The following is a 13,461-nucleotide window of genomic DNA, read 5'->3' as shown; positions in this document are numbered from 1 at the left end:
ATAGATTTGTTAGTGGGGGAGCATTTTGGAGATAGTGACCACAATTCTGTGACTTTCAGTTTAGTAATGGAGAGGGATAGGTACGTGCAACAGGGCAAGGTTTACAATTGGGGGAAGGGTAAATACGATGTTGTCAGACAAGAATTGAAGTGCATAAGTTGGGAACATAGGCTGGCAGGGAAGGACACAAGTGAAATGTGGAACTTGTTCAAGGAACAGGTACGTGTCCTTGATATGTATGTCCCTGTCAGGCAGGGAAGAGATGGTCGAGTGAGGGAACCATGGTTGACAAGAGAGGTTGAATGTCTTGTTAAGAGGAAAAAGGTGACTTATGTAAAGCTGAGGAAACAAGGTTCAGACAGGGCATTGGAGGGATACAAGATAGCCAGGAGGGAACTGAAGAAAGGGATTAGGAGAGCTAAGAGAGGGCATGAACAATCTTTGGCGGGTAGGATCAAGGAAAACCCCAAGGCCGTTTACACATATGTGAGAAATATGAGAATGACTAGAGCGAGGGTAGGTCCGATCAAGGACAGTAGCGGGAGATTGTGTATTGAGTCTGAGGAGAGGTCTTGAACGAGTACTTTTCTTCAGTATTTACAAATGAGAGGGGCCATATTGTTGGAGAGGACAGTGTGAAACAGATTGGTAAGCTCGAGGAAATACTTGTTAGGAAGGAAGATGTGTTGGGCATTTTGAAAAACTTGAGGATAGACAAGTCCCCCGGGCCTGACGGGATATATCCAAGGATTCTATGGGAAGCAAGAGATGAAATTGCAGAGCCGTTGGCAATGATCTTTTCGTCCTCACTGTCAACAGGGGTGGTACCAGGGGATTGGAGAGTGGCGAATGTCGTGCCCATGTTCAAAAAAGGAACTAGGGATAACCCTGGGAATTATAGGCCAGTTAGTCTTACTTCGGTGGTAGGCAAAGTAATGGAAAGGGTACTGAAGGATAGGATTTCTGAGCATCTGGAAAGACACTGCTTGATTAGGGATAGTCAGCACGGATTTGTGAGGGGTAGGTCTTGCCTTACAAGTCTTATTGAATTCTTTGAGGAGGTGACCAAGCATGTGGATGAAGGTAAAGCAGTGGATGTAGTGTACATGGATTTTAGTAAGGCATTTGATAAAGTTCCCCATGGTAGGCTTATGCAGAAAGTAAGGAGGCATGGGATAGTGGGAAATTTGGCCAGTTGGATAACGAACTGGCTAACTGATAGAAGTCAGAGAGTGGTGGTGGATGGCAAATATTCAGCCTGGATCCCAGTTACCAGTGGCGTACCGCAGGGATCAGTTCTGGGTCCTCTGCTGTTTGTGATTTTCATTAATGACTTGGATGAGGGAGTTGAAGGGTGGGTCAGTAAATTTGCAGATGATACGAAGATTGGTGGAGTTGTGGATAGTAAGGAGGGCTGTTGTCGGCTGCAAAGAGACATAGATAGGATGCAGAGCTGGGCTGAGAAGTGGCAGATGGAGTTTAACCCTGAAAAGTGTGAGGTTGTCCATTTTGGAAGGACAAATATGAATGCGGAATATAGGGTTAATGGTAGAGTTCTTGGCAATGTGGAGGAGCAGAGAGATCTTGGGGTCTATGTTCATACATCTTTGAAAGTTGCCACTCAAGTGGATAGAGCTATGAAGAAGGCCTATGGTGTGCTCGCGTTCATTAACAGAGGGATTGAATTTAAGAGCCGTGAGGTGATGATGCAGCTGTACAAAACTTTGGTTAGGCCACATTTGGAGTACTGTGTACAGTTCTGGTCGCCTCATTTTAGGAAGGATGTGGAAGCTTTGGAAAAGGTGCAAAGAAGATTTACCAGGATGTTGCCTGGAATGGAGAGTAGGTCTTACGAGGAAAGGTTGAGGGTGCTAGGCCTTTTCTCATTAGAACGGAGAAGGATGAGGGGCGACTTGATAGAGGTTTATAAGATGATCAGGGGAATAGATAGAGTAGACAGTCAGAGACTTTTTCCCCGGGTGGAACAAACCATTACAAGGGGACATAAATTTAAGGTGAAAGGTGGAAGATATAGGAGGGCTATCAGAGGTAGGTTCTTTACCCAGAGAGTAGTGGGGGCATGGAATGCACTGCCTGTGGAAGTAGTTGAGTCGGAAACATTAGGGACCTTCAAGCAGCTATTGGATAGGTACATGGATTACGGTAAAATGATATAGTGTAGATTTATTTGTTCTTAAGGGCAGCACGGTAGCATTGTGGATAGCACAATTGCTTCACAGCTCCAGGGTCCCAGGTTCGATTCCGGCTTGGGTCACTGTCTGTGCGGAGTCTGCACGTCCTCCCCGTGTCTGCGTGGGTTTCCTCCGGGTGCTCCGGTTTCCTCCCACAGTCCAAAGATGTGCGGGTTAGGTGAATTGGCCAATGATAAATTGCCCTTAATGTCCAAATTGCCCTTGGTGTTGGGTGGAGGTGTTGAGTTTGGGTAGGGTGCTCTTTCCAAGAGCCGGTGCAGACTCAAAGGGCCGAATGGCCTCCTTCTGCACTGTAAATTCAATGATAATCTATGATTAATCTAGGACAAAGGTTCGGCACAACATCGTGGGCCGAAGGGCCTGTTCTGTGCTGTATTTTCTATGTTCTATGTTCTATGTTCTATGCACCAGTACACATGCACCTGCACGCATACACCTGCACGCATACACCTGCATGCATACACCTGCACGCATACACCTGCACGCATACACCTGCACGCATACACTTGCACACATACACCTGCACACATACACCTGTACATATGCACCTTACACATTCACCAGCACATATACTCCTGTTCACATACACCTGTACACATACACCTGTACACCAGCACATATACACCTGTTCACATACACCTTTACACGTACACCTGTACACATACACCTGTACATATACACCTTACAAATGCACCTGTACACATACACCGGTACAGATACACCAACACATATAGACCTGTACACATACACCTCTACACATACACCTGTACACATACACCTGTACACGTACACCTGTACACGTACACCTGTACACATACACCTGTACACATACACCAGCACAGATACACATGTACACATACACCAGTGCACATACACCTGTACATACACCAGCACATATACACATGTACACATACACCTGTACACATACACCTGTACACATACACCTGTACACATACACCTTACAAATACACCTGTACACATACACCTGTACACATACACCTGTACACATACACCTTACAAATACACCTGTACACATACACCTGTACACATACACCTGTACACATACACCTGTACACATACACCAGCACATATACAGGTGTATGTGACTAGACTACATCATTCTCCCAGGGAAGCCTGTGTTGCTGGCTGCTATTATATAATCCTGATATTTTCATTAGAGCGACTGGTTGATGGTACATTTTGTCCATGTTTTGTTTCGCGGTGAATAATTGAGAAACAATTTGTTTCCAGTGTTCTGGTCTCCCAGAGTGGAGGAGCTACAGTCCCAACATCAAAGAGAGGTGTCAACAGATCCGGTTCCCTGACCCCGGGCTGCGAGCCAGCATTGAGAGTCACATTGAGATCGAGAGCTCAGCAAATGTGATTACAGCTCCCCCAAGTGCTCACCCTAAACCTTCCCGCCTGTCGACTTGGGCACGGGACCAGTAATTCGCAGGTGAAAACAGAAAACGGCAGGAGGTCAGCAGGTCTGGCAGTTTGAGGTCAGTGATCTTTCACGAGACATTTTATTATCGTTCCCGACGCGGATCCGGGTCTGTGGCACCGTGAGGCTGCACGCTAACCACTGCATCACCGCACCGCCAAACTCTTTTTGTAAAATAAATGTAGAGTGCCCAATTATTTTTTTTCCAATGAAGGGGCAATTTAGCGCGGCCAATCCACCTACCCTGCACATCTTTGGGTTGTTGGGGGGGCGAAACCCACGCAGACACGGGGAGAATGTGCAAACTCCACACGGACAGTGACCCAGGGCCGGGATCGAACCTGGGACCTCGCCGCCGTGAGGCAGCAGTGCTAAGCTAACCATGCCGCCCCTGAAATGTTAACGCTTTCTGTGTGCGTGGCTGCGGCTAACGCTGCGAAGTATTGCCGCCGTTTTCTCATTTTATTTTGGATTTCCAGCACCGCAGGATTTTGCTTTTGCATTGCGGAAGAGTTTTTAAAACCCGTTTTCTCCACACTTCTGCTGATGGTACCGACTCAAAACCATCTTCACCGGTCCGTCCTATCACCCACCGGGTCAAATTCACTCTCATCAACTCAAACTTCCTCAACTACCTCACACCAACAATTAGCAACCAATTCCCAACCAGAATTCACCGTCTATCCTGATTCTCACGGCAACCACCATCAATCACTGGATCTCACGAACTATCACTGGCTCTAATTGTCAACCACTGTCTCTCACTGTCAATCATTGGCTCTCACTAACTATCACTGGCTCTCACTGTCTCTCACTGTCAATCACAGTGCTCACTGTCAATCACTGTCTCTCTCTGTCAATCACTGTCTCTCTCTGTCAATCACTGTCTCTCACTGTCTCTCACTATCAATCACTGTCTCTCACTGTCAATCACTGTCTCTCACTGTCAATCACTGTCTCTCACTGTCTCTCACTGTCAATCACTGGCTCTCACTGTCCCTCACTGTCAATCACTGTCACTCACTATCAATCACTGTCTCTCACTGTCAATCACTGGCTCTCACTATCAATATCTGTCTCTTACTGTCAATCACTGTCTCTCACTGTCAATCACTGTCTCTCAATATCAATCACTGTCTCTCACTGTCACTCACTGGCTCTCACTATCAATATCTGTCTCTTACTGTCAATCACTGTCTCTCACTGTCAATCACTGTCTCTCAATATCAATCACTGTCTCTCACTGTCAATCACTGGCTCTCACTATCAATATCTGTCTCTTACTGTCAATCACTGTCTCTCACTGTCAATCACTGTCTCTCACTGTCAATCACTGTCTCTCAATGCCTCTCACTGTTAATCACTGTCTCTCTCTGTCAATCACTGTCTCTCACTGTCAATCACTGTCAATCACTGTTTCTCACTGTCAACCACTGGCTCTCACTGTCATCACTGTCAATCACTGTCTCTCACTGTCTCTCACTGTCAATCACTGTCAATCACTGTCAATCACTGTCTCTCACTGTCAATCACAGGCTCTCACTGTCAATCACTGTCTCTCACTGTCAATCACTGTCTCTCACTGTCAATCACTGGCTCTCACTGTCAATCACTGTCTCTCACTGTCAATCACTGTCTCTCACTATCAATCACTGTCTCTCACTGTCAATCACTGGCTCTCACTGTCAATCACTGTCTCTCTCTGTCTCTCACTGTCAATCACTGTCTCTCACTATCAATCACTGGCTCTCACTGTCAATCACTGTCTCTCACTGTCTCTCACTATCAATCACGGTCTCTCACTGTCTCTCACTATCAATCACTGTCTCTCACTGTCAATCACGGTCTCTCACTGTCTCTCACTATCAATCACGGTCTCTCACTGTCTCTCACTATCAATCACTTGCTCTCACTGTCAATCACTGTCTCTCACTTTCTCTCACTATCAATCACTGTCTCTCACTGTCAATCACTGTCTCTCACTGTCAATCACTGGCTCTCACTGTCAATCACTGTCTCTCACTATCAATCACGGTCTCTCACTGTCTCTCACTGTCAATCACTGTCAATCACTGTCTCTCACTTTCTCTCACTATCAATCACTGGCTCTCACTGTCAATCACTGTCTCTCACTTTCTCTCACTATCAATCACTGTCTCTCACTGTCAATCACTGTCTCTCTCTGTCAAGCACTGTCCCTCACTGTCAATCATTGTCAATCACTGTCTCTCACTGTCAATCACTGTCTCTCACTATCAATCACTGTCTCTCACTGTCAATCACTGTCTCTCACTGTCAATGACTGTCTCTCACTGTCAATCACTGTCTCTCACTGTCTCTCAGTGTCTCTCACTGTCTATCACTGTCTCTCACTGTCAACCACTGTCTCTCACTGTCTCTCAGTGTCTCTCACTGTCTATCACTGTCTCTCACTGTCAATCACTGTCTCTCACTGTCAATCACTGTCTCTCACTATCAATCACTGTCTCTCACTGTCAATCACTGTCTCTCACTGTCAATCACTGTCTCTCACTATCAATCACTGTCTCTCACTATCAATCACTGTCAATCACTGCCTCTCACTGTCTCTCACTTTCTCTCACTGTCTCTTACTGTCAATCACTGTCTCTCACTGTCAATCACTGGCTCTCACTATTCTATATCTGGCTCTCACTGTCAATCACTGTCTCTCACTGTCAATCACTGTCTCTCACTATCAATATCTGTCTCTTACTGTCAATCACTGTCTCTCACTGTCAATCACTGTCTCTCACTGCCTCTCACTGACAATCACTGCCCTTCACTGTCAATCACTGTCTCTCACTGTCAATCACTGTCTCTCACTGTCAATTACTGTCTCTCTCTGTCAATCACTGTCTCTCAATGTCAATCACTGGCTCTCACTGCCAATCACTGTCTCTCACTGTCTCTTACTGTCAATCACTGTCTCTCACTGCCTCTCACTATCAATCACTGCCTCTCACTGTCAATCACTGTCTCTCACTGTCAATCACTGTCTCTCACTGTCAATCACTGTCTCTCAATGTCAATCACTGGCTCTCACTGCCAATCACTGTCTCTCACTGTCTCTTACTGTCAATCACTGTCTCTCACTGCCTCTCACTATCAATCACTGCCTCTCACTGTCAATCACTGTCTCTCACTGTCAATCACTGTCTCTCACTGTCAACCACTGTCTCTCACTGTCAATCACTGTCTCTAACTGTCAATTACTGTCTCTCTCTGTCAATCACTGTCTCTCAATGTCAATCACTGGCTCTCACTGCCAATCACTGTCTCTTACTGTCAATCACTGTTAATCACTGTCTCTCACTGTCTCTCACTGACAATCACTGTCTCTCACTGTCTCTCACTGATAATCACTGTCTCTCTCTGTCAATCACTGTCTCTCACTGTCATCACTGTCTCTCACTGTCATCACTGCCTCTCACTGTCAATCACTGTCTTTCACTGTCTCTCACTGTCAATCACTGTCTCTCACTGTCTCTCACTGTCAATCACTGTCAATCACTGTCTCTCACTGTCTCTCATTGATAATCACTGTCTCTCTCTGTCAATCATTGTCTCTCACTGTCTCTCACTGACAATCACTGTCTCTCACTGTCTCTCACTGTCTCTCACTGTCAATCACTGTCTCTCACTGTCAATCACTGTCTCTCACTGTCAATCACTGTCTCTCACTGTCTCTCACTGTCAATCACTGTCAATCACTGTCTCTCACTGTCAATCACTGTCTTTCACTGTCTCTCACTGTCAATCACTGTCTCTCACTGTCTCTCACTGTCAATCACTGTCTCTCACTGTCTCTCACTGTCAATCACTGTCAATCACTGTCTCTCACTGTCTCTCATTGATAATCACTGTCTCTCTCTGTCAATCATTGTCTCTCACTGTCATCACTGCCTCTCACTGTCAATCACTGTCTCTCACTGTCTCTCACTGTCATTCACTGTCTCTCACTGTCATCACTGGCTCTCACTGTCATCACTGCCTCTCACTGTCAATCACTGTCTCTCACTATTAATCACTGTCAATCACTGTCTCTCACTGTCTCTAATTGTCAATCACTGCCTCTTACTGTCTCTCACTTTCTCTCACTGTCTCTTCCTGTCAATCACTGTCTCTCACTGTCAATCACTGGCTCTCACTATTCAATATCTGGCTCTCACTGTCAATCACTGTCTCTCACTGTCAATCACTGGCTCTCACTATCAATATCTGTCTCTTACTGTCAATCACTGTCTCTCACTGCCTCTCACTGACAATCACTGCCTCTCACTGTCAATCACTGTCTCTCACTGTCAATCACTGTCTCTCACTGTCAATTACTGTCTCTCACTGTCAATCACTGGCTCTCACTATTCAATATCTGGCTCTCACTGTCAATCACTGGCTCTCACTGTCAATCACTGTCTCTCTCTGTCAATCACTGTCTCTCACTGTCAATCACTGTCTCTCACTGCCTCTCACTGACAATCACTGCCTCTCACTGTCAATCACTGTCTCTCAATGTCAATCACTGTCTCTCACTGTCAATTACTGTCTCTCTCTGTCAATCACTGTCTCTCACTGTCAGTCACTGTCTCTCACTGTCAATCACTGTCTCTCACTGTCAATCACTGTCTCTCACTGTCAATCACTGTCTCTCACTGTCAATCACTGTCTCTCACTGTCTCTCAGTGTCTCTCACTGTCTATCACTGTCTCTCACTGTCAACCACTGTCTCTCACTGTCTCTCAGTGTCTCTCACTGTCTATCACTGTCTCTCACTGTCAATCACTGTCTCTCACTGTCAATCACTGTCTCTCACTGTCAATCACTGTCTCTCACTATCAATCACTGTCTCTCACTGTCAATCACTGTCTCTCACTGTCAATCACTGTCTGTCACTGTCAATCACTGTCTCTCACTATCAATCACTGTCAATCACTGCCTCTCACTGTCTCTCACTTTCTCTCACTGTCAATCACTGTCTCTCACTGTCAATCACTGTCTCTCACTGTCAATCACTGTCTCTCACTATCAATCACTGTCAATCACTGCCTCTCACTGTCTCTCACTTTCTCTCACTGTCTCTTACTGTCAATCACTGTCTCTCACTGTCAATCACTGTCTCTCACTGTCAATCACTGTCTCTCACTATCAATCACTGTCAATCACTGCCTCTCACTGTCTCTCACTTTCTCTCACTGTTTCTTACTGTCAATCACTGTCTCTCACTGTCAATCACTGTCTCTCACTATCAATCACTGTCAATCACTGCCTCTCACTGTCTCTCACTTTCTCTCACTGTCTCTTACTGTCAATCACTGTCTCTCACTGTCAATCACTGTCTCTCACTGTCAATCACTGTCTCTCACTATCAATCACTGTCAATCACTGCCTCTCACTGTCTCTCACTTTCTCTCACTGTTTCTTACTGTCAATCACTGTCTCTCACTGTCAATCACTGTCTCTCACTGTCAATCACTGCCTCTCACTGTCAATCACTGTCAATCACTGTCTCTCACTGTCTCTCACTGTCTCTCACTGATAATCACTGTCTCTCTCTGTCAATCACGGTCTCTCACTGTCATCACTGTCTCTCACTGTCATCACTGCCTCTCACTGTCAATCACTGTCTTTCACTGTCTCTCACTGTCAATCACTGCCTCTCACTGTCTCTCACTTTCTCTCACTGTCAATCACTGTCTCTCACTGTCATCACTGCCTCTCACTGTCAATCACTGTCTTTCACTGTCTCTCACTGTCAATCACTGTCTCTCACTGTCTCTCACTGTCAATCACTGTCAATCACTGTCTCTCACTGTCTCTCACTGTCAATCACTGTCTCTCACTGTCTCTCATTGATAATCACTGTCTCTCTCTGTCAATCATTGTCTCTCACTGTCTCTCACTGACAATCACTGTCTCTCACTGTCTCTCACTGTCTCTCACTGTCAATCACTGTCTCTCACTGTCAATCACTGTCTTTCACTGTCTCTCACTGTCAATCACTGTCTCTCACTGTCTCTCACTGTCAATCACTGTCAATCACTGTCTCTCACTGTCAATCACTGTCTTTCACTGTCTCTCACTGTCAATCACTGTCTCTCACTGTCTCTCACTGTCAATCACTGTCTCTCACTGTCTCTCACTGTCAATCACTGTCAATCACTGTCTCTCACTGTCTCTCATTGATAATCACTGTCTCTCTCTGTCAATCATTGTCTCTCACTGTCATCACTGCCTCTCACTGTCAATCACTGTCTCTCACTGTCATTCACTGTCTCTCACTGTCATCACTGGCTCTCACTGTCATCACTGCCTCTCACTGTCAATCACTGTCTCTCACTATTAATCACTGTCAATCACTGTCTCTCACTGTCTCTAATTGTCAATCACTGCCTCTTACTGTCTCTCACTTTCTCTCACTGTCTCTTCCTGTCAATCACTGTCTCTCACTGTCAATCACTGGCTCTCACTATTCAATATCTGGCTCTCACTGTCAATCACTGTCTCTCACTGTCAATCACTGGCTCTCACTATCAATATCTGTCTCTTACTGTCAATCACTGTCTCTCACTGCCTCTCACTGACAATCACTGCCTCTCACTGTCAATCACTGTCTCTCACTGTCAATCACTGTCTCTCACTGTCAATTACTGTCTCTCACTGTCAATCACTGGCTCTCACTATTCAATATCTGGCTCTCACTGTCAATCACTGGCTCTCACTGTCAATCACTGTCTCTCTCTGTCAATCACTGTCTCTCACTGTCAATCACTGTCTCTCACTGCCTCTCACTGACAATCACTGCCTCTCACTGTCAATCACTGTCTCTCAATGTCAATCACTGTCTCTCACTGTCAATTACTGTCTCTCTCTGTCAATCACTGTCTCTCACTGTCAGTCACTGTCTCTCACTGTCAATCACTGTCTCTCACTGTCAATCACTGTCTCTCACTGTCAATCACTGTCTCTCACTGTCAATCACTGTCTCTCACTGTCTCTCAGTGTCTCTCACTGTCTATCACTGTCTCTCACTGTCAACCACTGTCTCTCACTGTCTCTCAGTGTCTCTCACTGTCTATCACTGTCTCTCACTGTCAATCACTGTCTCTCACTGTCAATCACTGTCTCTCACTGTCAATCACTGTCTCTCACTGTCAATCACTGTCTCTCACTGTCAATCACTGTCTGTCACTGTCAATCACTGTCTCTCACTATCAATCACTGTCAATCACTGCCTCTCACTGTCTCTCACTTTCTCTCACTGTCAATCACTGTCTCTCACTGTCAATCACTGTCTCTCACTGTCAATCACTGTCTCTCACTATCAATCACTGTCAATCACTGCCTCTCACTGTCTCTCACTTTCTCTCACTGTCTCTTACTGTCAATCACTGTCTCTCACTGTCAATCACTGTCTCTCACTGTCAATCACTGTCTCTCACTATCAATCACTGTCAATCACTGCCTCTCACTGTCTCTCACTTTCTCTCACTGTTTCTTACTGTCAATCACTGTCTCTCACTGTCAATCACTGTCTCTCACTATCAATATCTGTCTCTTACTGTCAATCACTGTCTCTCACTGTCAATCACTGTCTCTCACTGCCTCTCACTGACAATCACTGCCCTTCACTGTCAATCACTGTCTCTCAATGTCAATCACTGGCTCTCACTGCCAATCACTGTCTCTCACTGTCTCTTACTGTCAATCACTGTCTTTCACTGTCTCTCACTGTCAATCACTGTCTCTCACTGTCTCTCACTGTCAATCACTGTCTCTCACTGTCTCTCACTGTCAATCACTGTCAATCACTGTCTCTCACTGTCTCTCATTGATAATCACTGTCTCTCTCTGTCAATCATTGTCTCTCACTGTCATCACTGCCTCTCACTGTCAATCACTGTCTCTCACTGTCTCTCACTGTCATTCACTGTCTCTCACTGTCATCACTGGCTCTCACTGTCATCACTGCCTCTCACTGTCAATCACTGTCTCTCACTATTAATCACTGTCAATCACTGTCTCTCACTGTCTCTAATTGTCAATCACTGCCTCTTACTGTCTCTCACTTTCTCTCACTGTCTCTTCCTGTCAATCACTGTCTCTCACTGTCAATCACTGGCTCTCACTATTCAATATCTGGCTCTCACTGTCAATCACTGTCTCTCACTGTCAATCACTGGCTCTCACTATCAATATCTGTCTCTTACTGTCAATCACTGTCTCTCACTGCCTCTCACTGACAATCACTGCCTCTCACTGTCAATCACTGTCTCTCACTGTCAATCACTGTCTCTCACTGTCAATTACTGTCTCTCACTGTCAATCACTGGCTCTCACTATTCAATATCTGGCTCTCACTGTCAATCACTGGCTCTCACTGTCAATCACTGTCTCTCTCTGTCAATCACTGTCTCTCACTGTCAATCACTGTCTCTCACTGCCTCTCACTGACAATCACTGCCTCTCACTGTCAATCACTGTCTCTCAATGTCAATCACTGTCTCTCACTGTCAATTACTGTCTCTCTCTGTCAATCACTGTCTCTCACTGTCAGTCACTGTCTCTCACTGTCAATCACTGTCTCTCACTGTCAATCACTGTCTCTCACTGTCAATCACTGTCTCTCACTGTCAATCACTGTCTCTCACTGTCTCTCAGTGTCTCTCACTGTCTATCACTGTCTCTCACTGTCAACCACTGTCTCTCACTGTCTCTCAGTGTCTCTCACTGTCTATCACTGTCTCTCACTGTCAATCACTGTCTCTCACTGTCAATCACTGTCTCTCACTGTCAATCACTGTCTCTCACTATCAATCACTGTCTCTCACTGTCAATCACTGTCTCTCACTGTCAATCACTGTCTGTCACTGTCAATCACTGTCTCTCACTATCAATCACTGTCAATCACTGCCTCTCACTGTCTCTCACTTTCTCTCACTGTCAATCACTGTCTCTCACTGTCAATCACTGTCTCTCACTGTCAATCACTGTCTCTCACTATCAATCACTGTCAATCACTGCCTCTCACTGTCTCTCACTTTCTCTCACTGTCTCTTACTGTCAATCACTGTCTCTCACTGTCAATCACTGTCTCTCACTGTCAATCACTGTCTCTCACTATCAATCACTGTCAATCACTGCCTCTCACTGTCTCTCACTTTCTCTCACTGTTTCTTACTGTCAATCACTGTCTCTCACTGTCAATCACTGTCTCTCACTATCAATCACTGTCAATCACTGCCTCTCACTGTCTCTCACTTTCTCTCACTGTTTCTTACTGTCAATCACTGTCTCTCACTGTCAATCACTGTCTCTCACTATCAATATCTGTCTCTTACTGTCAATCACTGTCTCTCACTGTCAATCACTGTCTCTCACTGCCTCTCACTGTCAATCACTGTCTCTCACTGTCAACCACTGTCTCTCACTGTCAATCACTGTCTCTAACTGTCAATTACTGTCTCTCTCTGTCAATCACTGTCTCTCAATGTCAATCACTGGCTCTCACTGCCAATCACTGTCTCTTACTGTCTCTCACTGACAATCACTGTCTCTCACTGTCTCTCACTGATAATCACTGTCTCTCTCTGTCAATCACTGTCTCTCACTGTCATCACTGTCTCTCACTGTCATCACTGCCTCTCACTGTCAATCACTGTCTTTCACTGTCTCTCACTGTCAATCACTGCCTCTCACTGTCTCTCACTTTCTCTCACTGTCAATCACTGTCTCTCACTGTCATCACTGCCTCTCACTGTCAATCACTGTCTTTCACTGTCTCTCACT

General features: G+C 45.5%; 1 long non-coding RNA gene across 2 annotated transcripts in view; it reads left to right on the top strand.

The window, feature by feature from the left end:
- Window positions 1-13,461, top strand: part of LOC140403027 (uncharacterized) — a 164,571-nt gene that overhangs the window by 72,150 nt on the left and 78,960 nt on the right. The window contains exon 2 of one of the 2 annotated variants that reach the window (XR_011938213.1): window positions 3,465-3,692. This is a non-coding gene — a long non-coding RNA (uncharacterized lncRNA). Of the gene's footprint in view, window positions 1-3,464; window positions 3,716-13,461 lie in introns of both variants that reach the window. The other variant, XR_011938214.1, reaches the window with a different exon arrangement.

Source organism: Scyliorhinus torazame, chromosome 26 (assembly GCF_047496885.1).
Source record: "Scyliorhinus torazame isolate Kashiwa2021f chromosome 26, sScyTor2.1, whole genome shotgun sequence".
Taxonomy (NCBI): Eukaryota; Metazoa; Chordata; class Chondrichthyes; order Carcharhiniformes; family Scyliorhinidae; genus Scyliorhinus; species Scyliorhinus torazame.
The sequence above is the reverse complement of the archived record's forward strand: the minus strand, read 5'-3'. Positions and strand labels throughout refer to the sequence as shown.